The sequence below is a fragment of the Corythoichthys intestinalis genome, chromosome 9, assembly GCF_030265065.1.
Source record: "Corythoichthys intestinalis isolate RoL2023-P3 chromosome 9, ASM3026506v1, whole genome shotgun sequence".
Lineage (NCBI taxonomy): Eukaryota > Metazoa > Chordata > Actinopteri > Syngnathiformes > Syngnathidae > Corythoichthys > Corythoichthys intestinalis.
The window spans coordinates 57233306-57253473 of record NC_080403.1 but is presented as its reverse complement, the minus strand read 5'-3'; the positions used below and the strand labels follow the sequence as shown (position 1 = coordinate 57253473).

Here is a 20168-nt window from a genome sequence, read left to right as displayed (position 1 = left end):
CCGATCTACCACTCGAGATCTGATGGACTCGAAAAGTGGGTTACGATTGCATATTAGTTTGAAAATCGACCGGATCCACCGTATTTTTACACGAGTGACTTCCGGTCGGCCCGATCCTAGCTGCCGGTAGTAGTATTGACACAGGAGGGTCGCTTCTCGCGTCAAATAATAAACTCTGCCATTCTTTTCGCGTGCCTCGCGTTGAGCCGCTTCTGGGACGCGTCTAACATGCGGCCGCACTGCGACTGGTGTGCATTGGCTGATTGACTTTAAAGCCCGCGTTTCACTGTGTTCTCGCGGCGGCCACGTTGTCGCACCGTTGACGTTTCTGGGTACTACTGTCGTACCGTGTTGGTCCTCATTATAGTAGAGAAGACGGAGTAAATATAATCTACACAAAGAAATTGTAACCCCGATCGACTCACAGCCTCGAAAAGTAAGGGTTACATTACATCAGAAACTCGTTCGGTATGCCTCCGTTCCGAACCGAGCACCACGTACCGAAACGGTTCAATACAAATACATGTACCGTAACACCCTTATTAGACACTGAGAATAGGAATCTGAGTGTCCTTATGATCTGAATCATTTTAATGTATCACATGGGAATTTGATATAATCCTGTACGGGGAAAAACCCCTGTGACCTTTTTGTGACCCGCACTGGTTAAACCATTATTTAATGCACGTATATATAACAAAGTATATATATAACAAAGTACGACTGTGTACTAAAGCACCATGGGTTCCTTCCTTATTCCATCATTGTTACACAACAATAAAGCACCTAACCATGATTGGACACGACAATAAAGAGCCTAACTATGATTGGACAGGCAGTGTGTCTCCTGAGATCAGGGGTTGGCCCCCTCTGTTCTCACGTGACCTAGGCATATAAGAGCGGACTTTTTCCGGGCCACACTTTAGGGTCGGTCAGAGGATTCCACGCGTAGTCGCTTGGCCGGAGTTCCTTGATTGCTCAAACCAGGAACGTTGTGTGGCCCTCCGTTCATTGTCGACACGATAAGAGCTTGATTTCAATATCATAAAGGAACTCATTGCGCTTTGGTGTTAAGATATCTGTGTTAGCTTCGACAACAAATCCATATCTAGCACTATTGTTATGTGTGATTGTGTGTTTTTAACTACTTCGCAAGAGTTACAATTCAGACCTAGCGGTGTAGTTATTCTTGATTTTGTTTCTGCTTGCTTTTGTGGGATTGTAATCAATTAAGCTTCATTTATTCATTTCATTTACAATTTCTATTCAATAAACATTGCTAATAAGCAAAAGTGTGCCTGTTATTCTACTCACTGCGAACCTGTTACGAAGTTTCTTTCATCTTCCATGAAAGTGGGATCTCGATCACTTCGTAAAAAACTTAGTAGTTACGAAACCCGCTACGAAATTTCCCTGTAAGTCGCCGACATTACTTGATACTGTAATTGATTATAAGCAGTATCTACTATTATTTGATACTGTAATTGACTATAAGCAGTGTCTACTCAAAGAATGCTTGTCTGATTGGATATAACAGACAGAGTAACCCGTTGTAGCCTGGTGATTGGGTATCAGCCTCGCTGCTGTTCATTTTCGTTGATACTGTGATTGATCATAAGCAGTGTCAGGGTTGTTTTGAGGCATTTTTGGCGACCCGGAAATTTCGTAAAACCATTTCGTAAAACAAATCCCATTGTGGTTGCTCATGATGTTTTATTTATTAGGAAAAAGCAGCGAACAGGAAGGAGTTATGGGGGGACAGAAATGGAGGAAGCAGACAGAAGAGGAGAAGAACAAACAACTATAAGAAATACATCGCTCCACGCCTATGCTACAGTGGGGAGAACAAGTATTTGATCAAAATACTTGCTCTCCCCACTGTACTTAGGCACATAATTAGTGAGGCACGATAAGACATTTTTCAACCGATACTGATAACCGATAATTTCCTCCTGGTTCCAACCGATAATGTCAAGCCGACAATTCTGTTAAAAGTAGGGCTGTCAAAAAATTAAAAATTTTAATCGAGCTAATTACAGCTTAAAAATTAATTAATCGTAATCATAAGACACAAGACGGATATATACATTAAACTAGGGCTGTCAAAATTATCGCGTTAACGCGCGGTAATTAATTTTTTTAATTAATCACGTTAAAATATTTGACGCAATTAACGTACATGTCCCGCTCAGATAGTATTCTGCCTTTTGGTAAGTTTTACAGCAAGGCTTTTTGTGCTGTCTAACAGCGAACTCTTGTGGTCGCTTTGCAACATGGTTTATTGTTGTCTTGCCAGTTCAATATGGCTGCAGGACGTCTCGGGCTGACGCCTACGTTGTAACGTTGTGCTTATATGAACCTTGGACAAGATTTGTCCGTAAGTATGGTTGTTGTAAATAATGCACATATTATGTTAGTAAGGGAAATGTTATACTTTTTTGTATGAGACGCTTTTTGTTTATGTTTTGTGAACCTGTATAGCGTGCTAAGCTAACGTTGTTGCTAATGCAATGCTTGTGTACTTTTTTTTGTAGTTTTACGACGGTCTAAAGAGGACAATGGTTTGAGGCTATTTTATTAATAAATCAGATGAAAAAGGAAGAAGTCTGATTATTAAGGCGTCGTTCACTAGCTGTCTAGCTTTGGAAAAAGTAGACGCTTCGGAGTGAGGACAGCATAGACAGATTTAAATGACAGTAGAGTGAAATGCCCACTACAGTCCTTGTGTACCGTATGTTGAATGTATATATCCATCTTGTGTCTTATCTTTCCATTCCAACAATTTATTTTACAGAACATATATATAATTTACAGAAAAATATGGCATATTTGATAAATGGTTAGAATTGCGATTAATTGCGATTAATTATGATTAATTAATTTTTAAGCTGTAATTAACTCGATTAAAAATTTTAATCGTTTGACAGCCCTACATTAAACATATGGTACATAAGTACTGTATTTGTTTATTATAACAATAAATCAACAAGATGGCATTAACATTATTAACATTCTCTTAAAGCGATCCATGGATAGAAAGACTTGTAGTTCTTAAAAGATATTTGTTAGTACAAGTTATAGAAATTTTGTATCAAAACCCCTCTTAATGTTTTCATTTGATTAAAATTTGTAAAATTTTCAATCAAAAAATAAACTAGTAGCTCGCCATTGTTGATGTCAATAATTACACCATGCTCACTCATGGTACTAACCCATAAAATCAGTTGGACCCAAGCGCCAGCAGAGGGCGCCAAACACCAAAAAAACAATAACAAGCGGACATTACGCAGTACTGTCATTTTAATCTGTTTGAGCGGGGCATGTGCGTTAATTGCGTCAAATATTTTAACATGACTAATTGAAAAATTTAATTATCGCACGTTAACGCGATAATTTTGACAGCCCTAATTAAAAGATTTATGTAAAATTTTAAAGTATACACAAGAGAAAATATTACGGTCCGGTTGGAGAGCTACCTCGAAGCAACACTTGCAAACGGGTTGTTGAAAAGATTCAGCATTCACACTGCGCCAAGTGAACTTTCCGAGTAGCATCACATGGATGGAAGGCGCAGTCATTGATTGGACAAATGGAAGAGGAGATACCTCCCTCCTGGGAGGGGAAGGAACGTGGAGCGTCACAGTGTGGTGCTGTGCCACGGGACATAATCTAGCATATCATAGCAAGTCGCCGCTCGGCCAGCGGCGCGGTCGCACCCACCTGACTCAATGCCGAACGAACTGGAGTATATAAAAAAATGCTTTGGGGAAAATTAAACCATAAAAGGGAACCACATGGTACCCCAAGTCACACAGGCGTGCAATCGCTCTCACTTTCGTGACTTTTTGGACAGTCAAATTGTCGCCACTTCCAAAAGAGCGGGACTCATGAAACGGCCGCCCTGAGAGGCTCCTCCTGTTTATGCCACTGTCACTTTGAGCGGACCATTGTGCCTGCCAGGTCAGCAATTGGCAGCCATGACCCAGCACCGTGCAGTGGTGGTGACCAATTATTAATGAGATTTCGTCAGCAAAGATTTTTCTTCTGAACAATCCAACATGTCTTTACACAAGAGAACATTCCTTACTGAAGTACTTTGGTCTTTAATTTCAATGTTAAATAGAGCCTTTCTCAATAACCTCAAACAATCACTTTTTGTTGTGTCATAGCTCGTGACATTTTAGGCCTAACACATCACTGATTTCCATCTACAAGGCAATTCCAGTGGGATTTTAACCAAGATTTCTGGGGAAAACATTTTTTTCAAAGTCCTGCATATTCAGTGATGCAACAATTAATCGATTAATTCGAGTAATTTGATTAGAAAAAAGCTCAACAACAAATTTAGCCACTTTGACGATTTCTTTAATTAGAGTGGCGTTGTAATGGTTTTGTTTTGAAAGAGTTTGCATTTAGTTTTTTTGATTTGGTTGGATACACTGCCTTCTAGTGGCAACAGTGAATATGCCATAACTCGTCTAACATGGCTGAATCTAGCTGCTCCCTGTTAAGACCAACATAAAGTAAGTTTTTGTTTGACTTCATATGTTCGTTTATGCATTTTTTATTTTAGAAGTATATTTAGTCGGGCTGTCAAACGATTAAGATTTTTAATCGATTAATCACAGCTTAAAAATTAATTGTAATTAATCGCAATTCAAACATCTATAAAATATGCCATATTTTTCTGTAAGTTATTGTTGGAATGGAAAGATAAGACACAAGACGGATATATACATTCAACATACGGTACATAAGTACTGTATTAGTTTACGATAACAATTAATCAACAAGATGGCATTAACATTATTAACATTCTGTTAAAGTGATCCATGGATAGAAAGACTTGTAGTTCTTAAAAGATAAATGTTAGGACAAGTTATAGAAATTTTGTATCAAAACTCCTCTTAATATTTTCGTTTTATGAAAATTTCGTTTTATCAAAATTTGTAAAATTTTCAATCAAAAAATAAACTAGTAGCTCGCCATTGTTGATGTCAATAATTACACCATGCTCACTCATGGTACTAACCATGGATAGAAAGACTTGTAGTTCTTAAAAGATAAATGTTAGTACAAGTTATAGAAATTTTACATTAAAACCCCTCTTAATCTTTTCGTTTTCATAAAAATTTGTAAAATGTTCAAACAAAAAATAAACTAGTATTTCGCCTTGTTGATGTCAATAATTACACAATGCTCCTGAAAAACCCATAAAATCAGTCGCACCCAAGCGCCAGCAGAGGGCGGCAAAAAACAAGTAACAAATGGACATGACACTGCTGTCATTTTAATCCGTTTGAGCGGAGCAAGTGCGTTAAATGCATCAAATATTTTAACGTGATTAATTTAAAAAATTAATTAACGCCGGTTAACGCGATAATTTTGACAGCCCTAATATTTAGCATTTTTGTGGCAATATTTGTTTGAATGATTTGTTAAGAGTACTGTTAAAAAAATCGTTAGCATTTTACAGGATTTAAGCTAGCAGACTTGCTGGCAGTTTAGCCAATTGTTCTTTTGTTGTACAGAGATCCTATTTTTCATCATTGTTGTTTTCGTCGACCATGGCATACTTAAGTATTTCATCAAGAAACAGTTTTTTCATGACGACAATAATGAGCTAAAAACATATTTTGAAAGACTAAAACAATGATCCGAATGTAAGTTTTCGTCTGACGGGACGAAAATGCACTGTGGTTTTCGTCATTATGTTCACAATGTTTGACATTTTCTTATTGTACGTATAATACATTATCCTGCATTGTAGCAGTGTTAGGGTTGTGTCACTCATGTGACATGTGCTGCCCTCCTCCCATTTCCTCACCAGTAAAGGAATTCGCCGCCCCCGGCCAAGCCACCGGAACCGCGACAGCCGAACCAGTAGGCGTTCCGCTGGCCCAGCCCCAGTAAGTTGGCCGAAAAGGCCAAACTCCGCACGTTCACTCCAGCGTTAACCCTTCGTACTTTAAAGAAAGCTCACCGAGTACAGGTTGACAATTTATTCGTCGACAGTGATCAAAAAGCAAGGCAAAAACAGACGACGGAGAGGCAATGTTGGATCCAAGGTCCGCAAAACAACGGTACATCGAAATGTTCCTGAGAAGCGACAGTTGTTAGCTAAATGTTCAGTCTTTTGAAAGCTGCGGTGGAGTGGGCCGGGCGGAAGGCGTGCCTGGGTGTTGTCTTGGGATCATCCTTCTGTGGCAGGTTTGGGCGGTCAAGTTCGTGTGTCATCCTTCGTGGCTGGGTCATGGTTGCCACGGCAACTAAGGCATGTCTTGACGTCTAAGGTGCCGAGCTATCAACTTGTTTGCCTTGGTATAGCGACGGTGTCCTGACCCCACCGAAGAGGTGCTGACGTCTTTTCCTTCGTTTATCAGGCGAGGGCTGATAAGTTGGTCCCCTTTACTGTGGCAAAGGGTATGGAGTGAAGTCTGCCTAAACTATGATTAAATGCTTTACTATAATGAATGTGTTAGACTAATGCAAACAGTTATAAGGTGTCTGCGAGAAAGGTAACTATCCCCTTCAAGGTACATCAAGTTAGGTTGCCCCCCCGGGCTTGTGTGTTTTGAAACACACGGTAAGATTTGTTTTCTTATCTTGGCAAGACAGACTACGCAATATTGCTATGGCCTTTAAAGTGATCCTCTAACTTAAATACATGTAGGCTCTAATAAACCACAATTGTTCTCTTGTACTAAAACATGTTGTTAGAAACAGATAAAATGTTCAATCAATGGCAATATTTTATAATATTTACTACATATTTTGACCGTTAGTTGGCGCCATGGTTTGCGAGCTCGCAGTGATGACGTCATTGGGATCTTTCCAAATGTGTAGCGTGTTCAACAATTGCTTATTGCTGCCTAAACTCGCCAAGTAAAATGCCACGATGTGCTGCTTTTGGATGCAATTTCCAATCATATGGAAACGAGGGGAGTGAAGTGAGTGGTCAAGGTGGAATTATTATTTTTAGTGAATAAATGTGCATAAGTGGAAGCTTCTCCACCTTTTTGGTTCCTGTATGCACGTGTCCTACCCACCACGCGTTACAACTGGCGGCCGAACATTTTTCCTGGATGCTCAGTCAAGTAAGGGATCCGTCTATTTTCTGGATCTGACAGTCCCACCACGTCTGCAATATTGGTTTCGGATCTGTCCATTTTTTTTTTATTTGTCGGTCCCACAGCGGCTTTTCGGATCAGTCTATTTTGTGGAGTCGATGGCTGCGACATTGCCATGGGATCGGTCTAATTCCTGGATCTTCGAGTGACTAAAAACGCGGATTAGGATTACTATTGCGATCTTTTATGTTGACTATTCTTCGTGGGAGTTTTCCCCAAATCATACTAAATAATTAAAGCACTATGGCAGGCTACAGTGACGACAGTGACTCTGACGTGGACCTTACAACAATGTTGGAGTTCGTCAGGGAACACGTGTTTGCGTACTGCTGAGCTCCCGAGTGAAGAGTGGTCAAGGTGGAAATATTATTTTTTGTGAATAAATGTGTATAAGTGGAAGCTTCTCCCCTTTTTGGTACTTTTATACACGTATCCTAGCTACCGCGCGTTAAAATGTACAAGACATGGATTTCACAAGGTGTGCTCTTTGGCCTGTACTGTATGTAAAGCACACAAGAGCTCTGGATGCTAACAATCTACATAATTCTATTGGGATAGGTTTGAAAACGCAATATGCTTACCTTGAATATCTGCTAATAAAACCGGACAGCATACACTCTCGCTCCCAACCGGAGATCCCAACAGCATACGCTCTCTCGCTTTGTTGTCATTGAGACTTTTGCCCAACTTTTGTCTTATCAGGTATTTGCTGCACGCATTTTTCCCTGAAGCTCGTCTTGTGAACGACCAACAGTGCTGTCCTGCTCCTCACTTTTCAGATCTGGTTCAAATAGGAAGGGTAGAACCGACGACATGTTGGGAAAGCTAACGAGTGACACGCTGGAATTTGGGCAACGGGCCCGGTGACGTCACGCACTGCGACGTAACAAGAATGGCGACCTATCACTTCAAATCATTTTACAAACTTTATTATAACAAAAACATTAAGAGGTTTTAATATCAAATTATTATAACTCATACTAAAATTTATCTTTTAACCCTTGTGGTAACATATAAAAACTAACCCGTAACGTACATATTTTACCAAAATGGTAGATGTGTTATAAGTGTAATATCTAAGTCATTTCTGAATATTTTTTTTTACTTTCAATCACTCAGAATGTTCATTGAAGTCAGAGCTATCCATACACATATTGTTTTTATTTTTTTTATTTTAATATTTGCCCTCTATGGACAATAAAAGCAGTATTGTGCTATGACCAAAACCAATTATGGTGGAGATATATGTATATATATATATAAAACAAATTTGAATTGGAAATTTTCATTTGGCATAATTAGAGCCTTGAATAAGTCAAAAAGTTATAACAACATCATTTTTTTCTGCATTCTCATTTTTTGACAATAGCAGTTTTTGGGGCAAATACCCTGAAAGGTACATATTTTACCAAAATGGTAGATGTTTTACAGGTGTGATAATTAAGTCATTTCTGAATATTTTTTAAACTTTCAACTACTCAAAATATTCACTGGAGTCAGAGCTATCCATACACATATTGTTTTTATTTTTTTAATTTCATTTTTTGCCCTCTATGGACAATAAAAGCAGTATTGTGCTATGACCAAAACCAATTATGGTGGAGATATATATATATAAAACAAATTTGAATTGGAAACTTTCATTTGGCATAATTAGAGCCTTGAATAAGTCAGGTTTACAATAGATCAAATAATATGAATTATAATGGAAGTCAATGGTACCATTTTGGTAAATTTTGCACGTTACGTACTACATTTTTCTAACTCCCAACTGCAACGGTTTAGAAACGTCAGCATGGTGCCATTTGGAACTTCAGCACATTTTACACACTACCGGGAAATTTTAGCCTCCTAATGTTTTTTTTAGGTTGTGTTTTTTATGCTTTTACATGGATTTAAACATAAAATTCCCCGAATTTACCAAAATGGTAGATGATGGGTTAAGAATTACTTGTCTTAAAAATATAGGATCCCTTTAAAGGTTTGTGCTGAGTATTCATCACACACTAAAGGTAACTCGTAGCTTTAACATAGCATTTGCTTTAGCATTAACTTTGTTGTTGTGTTGTTTTGCTTTTGTTGGCGTCAGCTTCCAGTAGTAGACGATTTATCTCTGTCCCATTTCTTGACATCAACAAAATCTGGCATTTGGACAGGGTTGAGTAGACTTTTGATTGCCAATGGATACACACCGCTGTGTGATGAGCAAGACTCTGAGAGAATGTGAAAATGTCCTGCTAAGCCTCTGCAGGATTACATAATCAGGAAGCTCAATTTGGAATCGTGGAAGACATCTTGAGATATTATAATGCTGCACTATTAAAAAATGGTATTGTTGTAATACCAGCAGCATGTGCACAATTCACTTCATGCACACGCACAATCCCTTGCAACACACACACAAATACTGTACTGAGCTCAGTACTTCACGTTAGGATTTTCGATACAAGATTCACGATAACAATCTCACGATATGGTGATAGAACAATTATCAGGAAATCATTCTAGGATATTGTACAAAACAACTAGACTAACTATAAAAGTATAAAAATATAAAACGAGTGTGAGAGTCCTATGTTCAAGCAGTGCAGATAATAGAAATAAACAGAAGAACAAGCTACAGTGGTATGAAAAAGTATCTGAACTAGTGCTGCAACGATTAATCCATTAAAGGGTATGTAATGGCAAAGGGGGTGTGAGACATCAATAGAACCGTTATGTGCCAAGATAACAAATATTGATAAAGTTAACAAAAAAATCAATCACATTAATGAGCAATTATCGAAAATAGATTCGAAAATGACGAACATTTCCGAAAGTGTTCCGGAAACAGCCGAATGGGGCGGCGACGTCACGACAAGTGATTGACAGTCGAGGCGGAGCCAGGTGCCATTGTTTTTTATCGACGAGAGAGTAGCGTTTGGGTTTGTTTGACCAAAACATCACAAAAATGGTTCAAAACTGCTGTGCTATGTGGTGTACAAATAGCTATTTATCGGAATATAGTATCCATGAGTTCCCGAACGCGAAAAAAAAAGCTGGACTACGCAGACAATGGGTAAAGTTCGTCCGTGCAAAGAGGGCTAATTTTCTAGACCCAGCCTCCGGCACAGTTTTCTGTTATTTTCCACCTGAAAGCTTCTCGAACTACGGACAAGTGAAATCGGGTTTTGCTGCAAGATTGCTGCTCAAAGCAGATGCGGTGCCCACCATACACCAGCCACCTAAAAGTCCCGAGATATCAAGAAAGAGGACGATGACTGGCTAAGGCTAAGCAAAGGAGGGGAGCAGCCAAGCTCGAAATGGCCAGTGTGAGTACTCTTTTATAATAAAAAAATATCACGCATTGGATACAGGACTGGACACATGTATAAATTATCGCTCGTAAAATATATAGAACAAATCCTCTGATCCCATTCATATTTGTGTCTGTTGGCAGAGCGAAAAACTATGATAGCGCAATAAATGATAATTATTCTAGAGCTGAAACGAGTACTCGAGCAACTCGAGTAACTCGAGTTTAAAAACTGATCCGAATAATTTTATTCACCTCGAGTAATCGTTTATTTTGACAACTCTAAGCATCACGTTTTGCTAGGACTACTTTTAATGCGGGACAACGCGCTGTCACGTGCGGAGAGGAAGAAGGGAGGAAAAAAAAAAAAAACTTACCGCAGCTGACAGCCGCCACAAACGACGCCGACGTTGCTAAATACTAGCCCGCACAATGCTACATTGGTAACAGGTAGCGTCTGGTGCGTCTCATAGAGATCACATGTATGTTGAACTAGATGCGAAATGACAGACTCGGCCGCGTCTGGGCAGCGTTTGTAAACAGCCGCCATCTTAAAGCAGTACAGCGCTAAGCGCTAATAAAGAGCGCTAAGCGCTAATAAATAAGATTAACGTTACTGTCGCTACTAGCTCACGTAACGTTAGCCCTGCGGAGGGCTAGGTTTCAATTAATTATGACCACTGGTGATGCGTGGCTAACGTGTCTTACATAAAGGCTTTAACATAACATAGCATTGTGGAGTGATGAGGGTGTAAAATAAAAACTCAATAATGCTAACTATCAATTTTAGCTCAGTAGTCATTGCTGGATAAAACACCAAGTAGCACTGGTCCCTAATGTGCTCCAGTACAGCCTGTATCATACATTTATTTTAAACACTGCAAAAACTCAAAATCCTATCAGGACTTACAGTTTAGACTAACTTAAAACTTAACTAGAACTTAAAAATGGCTTGACACAAAGAGAAATTCAATTGAAACACGTGGGGAAAAAATCCTAACTTTTAAGTGATGTGTCTTATCAAGCGTAATGGCATTTTCGGGTAAGATATATATATATATATATATATATATATATATATTAATAAGATCTAAACGTTTTTTGAGTGAAAGCAGTGAATTAGTCTTTTTTTTTAAATTCTAGTTACATCTGAGATGCAATTGTTGGCTGTTTTCAACAATATACATCGAAAATAAAGACATTGATTGACTGAAAATGGTTCAAGATTAGATGAAATGTCTTGTTTTCTCATGTATATGTATAATTGCTCTTCACCTAAAAATATATTTGTTTTATCCGATTACTCGATTAATCGATAGAATTTTCAGTCGATTACTCGATTACTAAAATATTCGATAGCTGCAGCCCTAAATTATTCTATACATTACTTTATTTTGCGGTCACGGTGTATCAGCTTCACAAAAAGAAATGCAAAAAATATCATCGATCTGCTGCCAATGTTTCATCAGTGTCATTGCTCCCCTCAATGACCGTTTCATTACGCTGCATTGGCGTTCGTTTGGGCTCAAATTGGTAACCTAAAACCCCGATTAAAGCTTCGTAACTCTCCTCGTCACCATTAGATGAACATTCGTTACGTCCTTCTACGTCGGATTCGTCGCTGAAACTAGAAACGAAATTGTCTGCTATCATCGCCGCCATTCAGTATTAAAGCACTGAGCCTTTTTTCTTGTTGAAGAAACACCCCTCACTGTCAATTCTGAATTGTCTTTTGTTGACAACGAGGGGTGTTTCTTCATGAGGGAACCTGGAATATGTGCGGGATGAACACAATGCAACAGCATAAACAGCTCAAAACACCGCTAATTCTTCTCCCCTCACTAGAAGGAATTATATTGATGCAGACAGGTGCTGCCCCCCTAGTGGCCGGTGGCACTCTCTTCACTTGTAATGACGTCACACACACAATCTGCCAGATCTCAGGTGCCGGTCGTTTTAGCTTGACAATCGAGCCAAATTTCTCTCATTTTCTTGTGTGTAATTACACGAAGTGGCATGATATGAATACAAAAGGCATGCGTTTATGGATAAATGATGGAATATTAACATTTTCCCAGGGCATGACATACTCTTTAACTGTATCGTTGCAGGTTGCATCCATATGCAACACCATTGCAGAAGCTATGACGGGAAAAGTTTTCATTTGCCAAAATGTTTAAGTTATTAACTGCAATTGTATTTTTGTTTTTGAAAAACACATTTTATTTATTCTGTGTTTCTGTGTGGTATTAATATTGTTGTCTTTTACTTAAGAGGCATGGTCTATTGTTTGTAGTTGTGATTTCTTATTGCGTTTAAATGGGTGTATTTCATCTAGTAATATATACTGTATTCTCACTGTGTTATTGTAAATTGGTTTTTAAAAAATTGGTGGGCGCAATAATATCGCATATCGCAGTAATTTATGAAATAAACTATCGCACACTAAAATTTGTTATCGCGACAGGCCTAATATTACTCCTACATCAGCACTTGGTGCTAGTCACTTCTTCACTTTATTCCAAATTTGTGTACACCAGGGGTGTCCAAACGTTTTGCAATGGGGGCCAGATTTGGTGTGGTAAAAATGTGGGGGGCCGACTTTGCCTTACGTCCTTTACGTAGAACAATATATTTAAGCAAATTTTAGCAAGCCATTCTGTGTGTCACATTTGCTTTATTATTTTTTTAAATTAATAATTTCAACAATCTCGCAACCAGCCTTTGTGGCATACTCTTTTCGAATCTCAGGCTCTTGCGAAATACTGCTGCTGTGAAATTAAACTAGCTTCAAGTTGCTTCAATTTATCGCTACGTAGTTACCCTGTAATCTTGTCGTACATGTCAGCGTGTCTTGTTTGGTAATATCGCCTCACATTGAACTCTTTAAAAGCAGCGACTATCTCTTTGCAAATGAAGCAGACACAGTTGTTGCGTATTTTAGAGAAGAAATAGTCCAATTTCCACCTATGGGCGGCCGTCGCAGTCAACTTTCTTTTTTTTTTTTTTGTTAATTGTCGCCATTTTAGAAAATTGGGAGTAAAGGGTCACACGGGTAAAGTTGCTTAGAGTGCTGTTGCCTTTTAGTGGGTAAATGAGGAAAAGCATTTAGTGTGTAAGCTACTTCATATGCAGTACTGCTGACCAATTTATTAAGTCTGTGTGCGGGCCAGACATTATTGATTTTATGACAGATGCTGGGGGCCGGATGAAATTTGTCCAGGGGCCGCATTTGGCCCCCGGGCCGGACTTTGGACATGTCTGGTGTACACTGTAACTTGTGTGTTTAATTAGCCTTATTGTTCTTATGTTCTGTTCTGTTCTATGTGATGCAGGTTATGGTGAAGCTTGAAATCTCGTTGTACTCTGTACAATGACAACAAATGCGTCCTATTCAATTCTAAAAAAAAATTTTTTTAAAAGTGGACCACCTTTATAACTTTCAAGGCGCCTTCCCCTTAATAGGAAAACGACCAAAACATTCATATTAAAACATGTCAGTGCTCCAAATCAACAGAGAACCAACAATTACTACTGCTACTACGACTACTAATTTGTTTAAAATGGCATTTACAAGTCAGTGAAAGAGCAAGTTTGAAAGCCAACAAACTTTATTGTATTATCATTAATCACGGGGAATGCCACGCTGAGGCTGTTGTCCGCTCCTGTTGTCCGGATGATTTAAAATGCTTGTTTTCACTGGCCTCAAAATACATCAGTTACTTGAGACGGTTAGTTTATTACAAACATAACAGCACTCACTTTTGACAGTCCGCTACGTTATGGCAGACGTTACTCAATGTTAGCTACTTATCGGCTCCACGCCGAGGACAACCGACAACCGCCACAACAACGTGTTCGCTTCAATAAAATGTACAGTCGTGTTGCATGAAATGCACAACACCATAAAAAACTATTTTATTTCTTTACTTATAAGTGTGGAGGATATAGAGTGAACACGGTAGCTGGCTAGCCGACCTAGTAGCAACCCCCCAAAACATACCAAAAGCAACTTTGACAACTATTTACCTTTTACGCCGTGCACGTTTCCTCGCGTGAATGTATCTGTCCGTGAACGGGTCCTCCGGTGGTCATCAAAATATTTTTAATCTAGGTTTCAGTCACAAAACTAAACCGCCTGGTATTCCCGAGCTCTTGACACAGTTGTGCAACGTGAGTCCAATTCTGTATGGCTCCGCCCACTGCACGCTGATTCGTCAACGTCATTTGCACGTGTTCTCTGAATGGCTGAAACCACCCATAGTGGGCGTGTCTACAATATTGGTTTGTTAAACGACAGTGTTGGTTCACGTGGACCGCCATGTTACACAACAGGGGGAAAACAAGAGCGGTGCCGAACTGCGCGTGCGCGGGACACCAAAGGCCTTCTTCATTACTGAAGGAATGATCATTTAAGACACGTCTCATCACATTGCTGTTAAAGCTGTTACTTGAGATGGTTGTTAGTCCGTTTATTAGGCATTTAAGAGGATAGCTTTCATTTTCTTTCTGGAAATTTCAGACAAGACAAGATTTTTTTAGAGAGTTAATTGCACCAATATGTTCATACTAGGGCTGTCAAACGATTAACATTTTTAATCGAGTTAATTACAGCTTAAAAATTAGTTAATCGTAATTAATCGCAATTAATCGCAATTCAAACCATCTATGAAATATGCCATATTTTTCTCTAAATTATATATATATTCTGTAAAATAAATTGTTGAAATGGAAAGATAAGACACAAGATGGATATATACATTCAACATACGGTACATAAGGACTGTAGTGGGCATTTCACTCTACTGTCATTTAAATCTGTCTATGCTGTCCTCACTCCGAAGCGTCTACTTTTTCCAAAGCTAGACAGCTAGTGAACGATCCCTTAATAATCAGACTTCTTCCTTTTTCATCTGATTTATTAATAAAATAGCCTCAAACCATTGTCCTCTTTAGACCGTCGTAAAACTACAAAAAAAAGTACACAAGCATTGCATTAGCAACAACGTTAGCTTAGCACGCTATACAGGTTCCCTAAATATAAACAAAAAGCGTCTCATACAAAAAATATAACATTTCGCTTACTAACATAATATGTACATTCTTTACAACAACCATACTTACGGACAAATCTTGTCCAAGGATCATATAAGCACAACATTACAACGTAGGCGTCAGCCCGAGACGTCCTGCAGCCATATTGAACTGGCAAGAAAACAATAAACCATGTCGCAAAGCGACCACAAGAGTTCGCTGTTAGACAGCACAAAAAGCCTTGCTGTAAAACTTACCAAAATGCAGAATACTGTCTGAGCGGGACATGTGCGTTAATTGCGTCAAATATTTTAACGTGATTATTTTAAAAAATTAATTACTGCGGGTTAACGCGATAATTTTGACAGCCCTAGTTCATACACCAATCATTTAAGTGAAATTCCAAAACGCTACATCTTACAATTTTTCTCCAAATCTCATCATTTACACATAAAAAAGTTTTTGCTGAAAACGTACGGTTCAGCCAAAATTTGCCAAAAACGTATTCATTTGTTTCTAATGGCCCAAATTTCCCATCGATTTCCAATTAGCCTTTCATTTTAATAGCACAAAAAAACTCAATTCGTCCTTTTGATTCCAACCTAAGTGACCCCATATCAATAGGAAGTGATCCAATATGAACAGGAAGTGACCCTGAAATAACCCAAAATCAACAGGAAGTGACCCTGGAATGCCTCAAAATCAATAGGAAGTGACCCAATACGTACAGGTAGCGAACATGAAATGGCCTCCAATCAACAGGAAGTGACCCGAAATCCCCCCAAATCAACAAGAAGTGACCAGTGTTGGGCACGTTACTTTAAAAAAGTAATTAGTTACATTACTCACGACTTCCAAAAAGTAACTGAGTTAGTAACTGAATTACTCTATAGTAAAAGTAACTAGTTACCTGGGAAAGTAACTATTTCCGTTACTTTAAAAAGAACTTGTTGTATGTCAAAGAATTTGAAATTTTCTGAGCAGTATTCGAGTCAGTGGAATAGAGAAGAACAGACAGGTAGTTAACTTGTTAGGTGCTTCAGCAGATTTGAATTGCTTACCACAGATGTCGACAAAAGCTTTGCCCCGGGACATAAATTACACATTACATGCAGGTTTTTTCCTTTAATTTCGACAAACTTGAAATAGTGTCTATATCTCCACCATTAATAAAAGGACAATTTTTCTTCTTAATGCCCTGCCATCCCGACCCTGTGCATCTGTTTTGCGTGTGTGTGTTTGCCACACGCGCTGTTCCGGTTTGCTTGTGAAATCACCGGCTCTGATTGGCTTACCACGACACATGACTCTAACCCTCAGCCAATCACAATCACTTCCATCGCATCTCTCGAGGGGTGCATTCAGGTAGGCTCGTTTCCCGACACTTCACGTCACCTTCAAAGCGTCTGCCGTCCTCAAGATGGAAGCAGAATTATTGCTGGCTGACAGTGGGAGATGGGAACGAGGCTAGCATCAGGTGTAGCAAACACAGAAACGTTACCAAACTTTGGAAAGCATCGTCTAATTGAATGAGCAGGGACAAACAGCTTGAGGTCAGAAGTACGTGCGCTATTCTCGAACCTGAACGCACCCCAAGTATTGGATGACAAATCAACAGAGCAGAGAGTCGACCCGACACGGCTGGTAGTTTCTTCAATTTATTCAGAGTAAGTAACGCACTGTCAGTAACGGTAACGGCGGAAAAAGTAATTAGTTAGATTACCCCGTTACTGAAAAAATAACAACGCCGTTACGTAACGGCGTTATTTATAACGACGTTACTCCCAACACTGGAAATGACCCAATATGAACAGGAAGTGACCTGGAAATAAACCCAAATCAATTGAACATGACCTTGAAATACACCAAAATCAACAGGAAGCGACCCTCGAATCCCTGAAAATCAAAAGGAAGTGACCCAATATGTATAGGAAGTGAACATGAAATGCCCCCAAATCAACAGGAAGTTACCCCAAAATTCCCCTATATCAACAGGAAAAGACCCAACATGAATAGTAAGTGAACCCGGAATGCCTCAAAATCAACAGGAAGTGACCCAGTATGACAAAGAAGTGAACATGAAATGCCCCCAAATAAAGCACACGGTCCCCCAGTTGAACCAACGGTCCCAGATTTCAACTGGGACCGTGTGCTTTGGTCAGATGAGACCAAGATTGAGCTTTTTTGCAACAAACACTCTAAGTGGGAAAGAAAGATGCGCATGCTGAAAAGCACCTCATACCCACTGTGAAGTATGGGGGTGGGTCAGTGATTGCTGTGGGGCTGTTTCGCTTCCAAAGGGAACCTTGTTAGGGTGCATGGCATCATGAATGCTTTGAAATACCAGGACATTTGAAATCAAAATCTGTTGCCCTCTGCCCGATAGCTGAAGATGGGTCGTCACTGGGTCGTTCAGCAAGACAATGACCCTAAACATACAGTTGTGGTCAAAAGTTTACATACACTTGTGAAGAACATAATGTCATGGCTCTCTTGAGTTTCCAGTTATTTCTACAACTCAGATTTTTCTCTGATAGAGTGATTGGAACAGATACTTCTTTGTCACAAAAAACATTCACAAAGTTAGGTTCTTTTATGACTTTATTATGGGTGAACAGAAAAAAGTGATCAAATCTGCTGGGTCAAAAATATACATTACAGCAGCGCTAATATTTGGTAACGCCTTCGCCATTTTCACTTCAATTCGGCGCTTTTGGTAGCCATCCACAAGCTTCTGGTTGAATCTTTGACCACTGCTCTTGACAGAATTGGTGCAGTTCAGTTAAATTTGATGGCTTTCTGACATGGACTTGTTTCCTCAGCATTGTCCACAAATTCTCAATGGGGTTTAAGTCATATTTTTTTGATTGAAGCAACTTTTTCTGGGATTGAATGATTTAGACACAAATGTCCTACCCATATGGTCCAAACAAAAAAAATTGCTTCAATCAAAGAAAACGGTTTAAATGACATTTTATCGCATTCAAAAACTTTTCTGTAATTTAATTTTTTAAAATTTTTGATTGAAGTGATTTTTCTTTTGAAAATATTTTGTTTGAAGCAACTTATTTTTTGATTAAAATAATAAAAGCCCTAATGCATAACTACATTACTTCAATCTAAAAAAAAAACTTGACTTCAACCCAAAGAAAAAAAAAATCAATCAAAAGAAAGTTTTCAAATGCATTTTTTTTTTTAGTTTCAATTTTATTTTTGCATTCAAACACATTTTTTTGATTGAAGTGACTTTTTTTGTATTGAAAATATATTTTGATTGAAGCTACGTTTTTTTTTTGGATTCACGCTACTTTTTTTGATTGAACAACAAAGACACAAATCTACCTCCATAGAAGCCTAGCCCTCCGCAGGGTTAACGTTACGTGAGCGAGTGAAAGCTAGCGACAACTTATTTACTAGCGCTGAAAATCTACTGCTTTAAGATGGCGGCCGTTTACTAATGCCACCCAGTCTGTCGTTTTGCATCTAGTTCTACTTAGATGTGATATCTATGAGACGCACTACGCATAAACCCAATACAGCATTCCGGGAAAAAAAACCTCATACCAACTGTTGAGCATGGACGTGGAAGTTGTTTTTGCGCAGTTTTTGGCAACGGAGTAGTTTGTAGCGGCTGTCGGCTGCTATAAGTTTTTTTTTTCTTCTTTTTATTGTTTCTTCCTCTACGTACGTGACGTCAGTGCGTTGTCCCGCATTAATTAAAAGTAGTCCGGGCAAAAGGTGATGCTTATAGCTTGCAAAATTAAACGATTCCTCAGGGTGAATAAAATTACTGGGACTAGTTTTTAAACTCGAGTTACTCGAGTATTTATTTCAGCTCTAGTTTGTAGTGTGGCTGCAGTCAAACCCTTCTCTCCCCCCCCCCAAATCAACAGGAAGTGACCTTCCATTGGTAATGTATTTAAAAAATAAGTCACAAAGTAATCAGACAACATTTACGCATTTTAATTCGAAGCACAGCAGGGTATGCAATCATCCAGTGTTGGCACAGTACACACTGTCAATCTTTCCCGAATCAAGTTTCTCTACAAACTTCAACAGCCGCAAAGCTTAGCAGCAGTGGACACAAAATCATAAGCATTCAAGATTAGTTCCATGCATACATTAGTTTGGAAAAAAAAAAAAAAAAAGCTAAATGAAATATCACATTAAGTATCATTTGAAGTTAACCATAGCTAGCTGCACAGTATGTGTGCATTTATAGAAGGATTTTTAAATACATCACTGCGGGGAAGACATTTTAGATTTCCGTTTATTATGGTTTGTCCGTTAAAATGACAGAAAAGCGACCATAATTTTCTTATTATAATATAGTACAAACATTTGTGGGTTTAAATGCTAACAGCAAACATTAAATTGGCACGGTAGAACAGGTTAGAGTTTGTTTAGTTTAGAATTACCAAACAGGTTGTCTAAGGCTCTGTCACTACAACCTAACAATAGCAAAAATTAGGTTTAGCGCTACACAAAGTCATTCCTGAGACAATGGCACGATCTGACAGAGGCATAAACATGTCTTCGATATGAGATCAATTGAATTATTTCCCACTGAATTTCACTATCAAGTTATGAATTATTTCCCACTGAATTTCACTATCAAGTTATTCCCACCCCCCACACGAGAATTCATCAAGTATCTCGCTAACGATATGCATGAAGCGCGTAAGCACTCAGCCACACGTGTGTATATA

The 20168-nt window shown here is 38.8% G+C and overlaps 1 protein-coding gene across 3 annotated transcripts in view; it reads right to left on the bottom strand.

The window, feature by feature from the left end:
- Positions 1–14604, bottom strand: part of per3 (period circadian clock 3) — a 62796-nt gene extending 48192 nt beyond the window's left edge. For all 3 annotated transcript variants that reach the window (XM_057845666.1, XM_057845667.1, XM_057845664.1), the window contains exon 1: positions 14455–14604. The gene's annotated coding sequence lies outside the window, so the exon portion shown is untranslated. The remainder of the gene's footprint in view (positions 1–14454) is intronic.
- Between the last annotated feature and the right edge of the window lie 5564 nt (positions 14605–20168).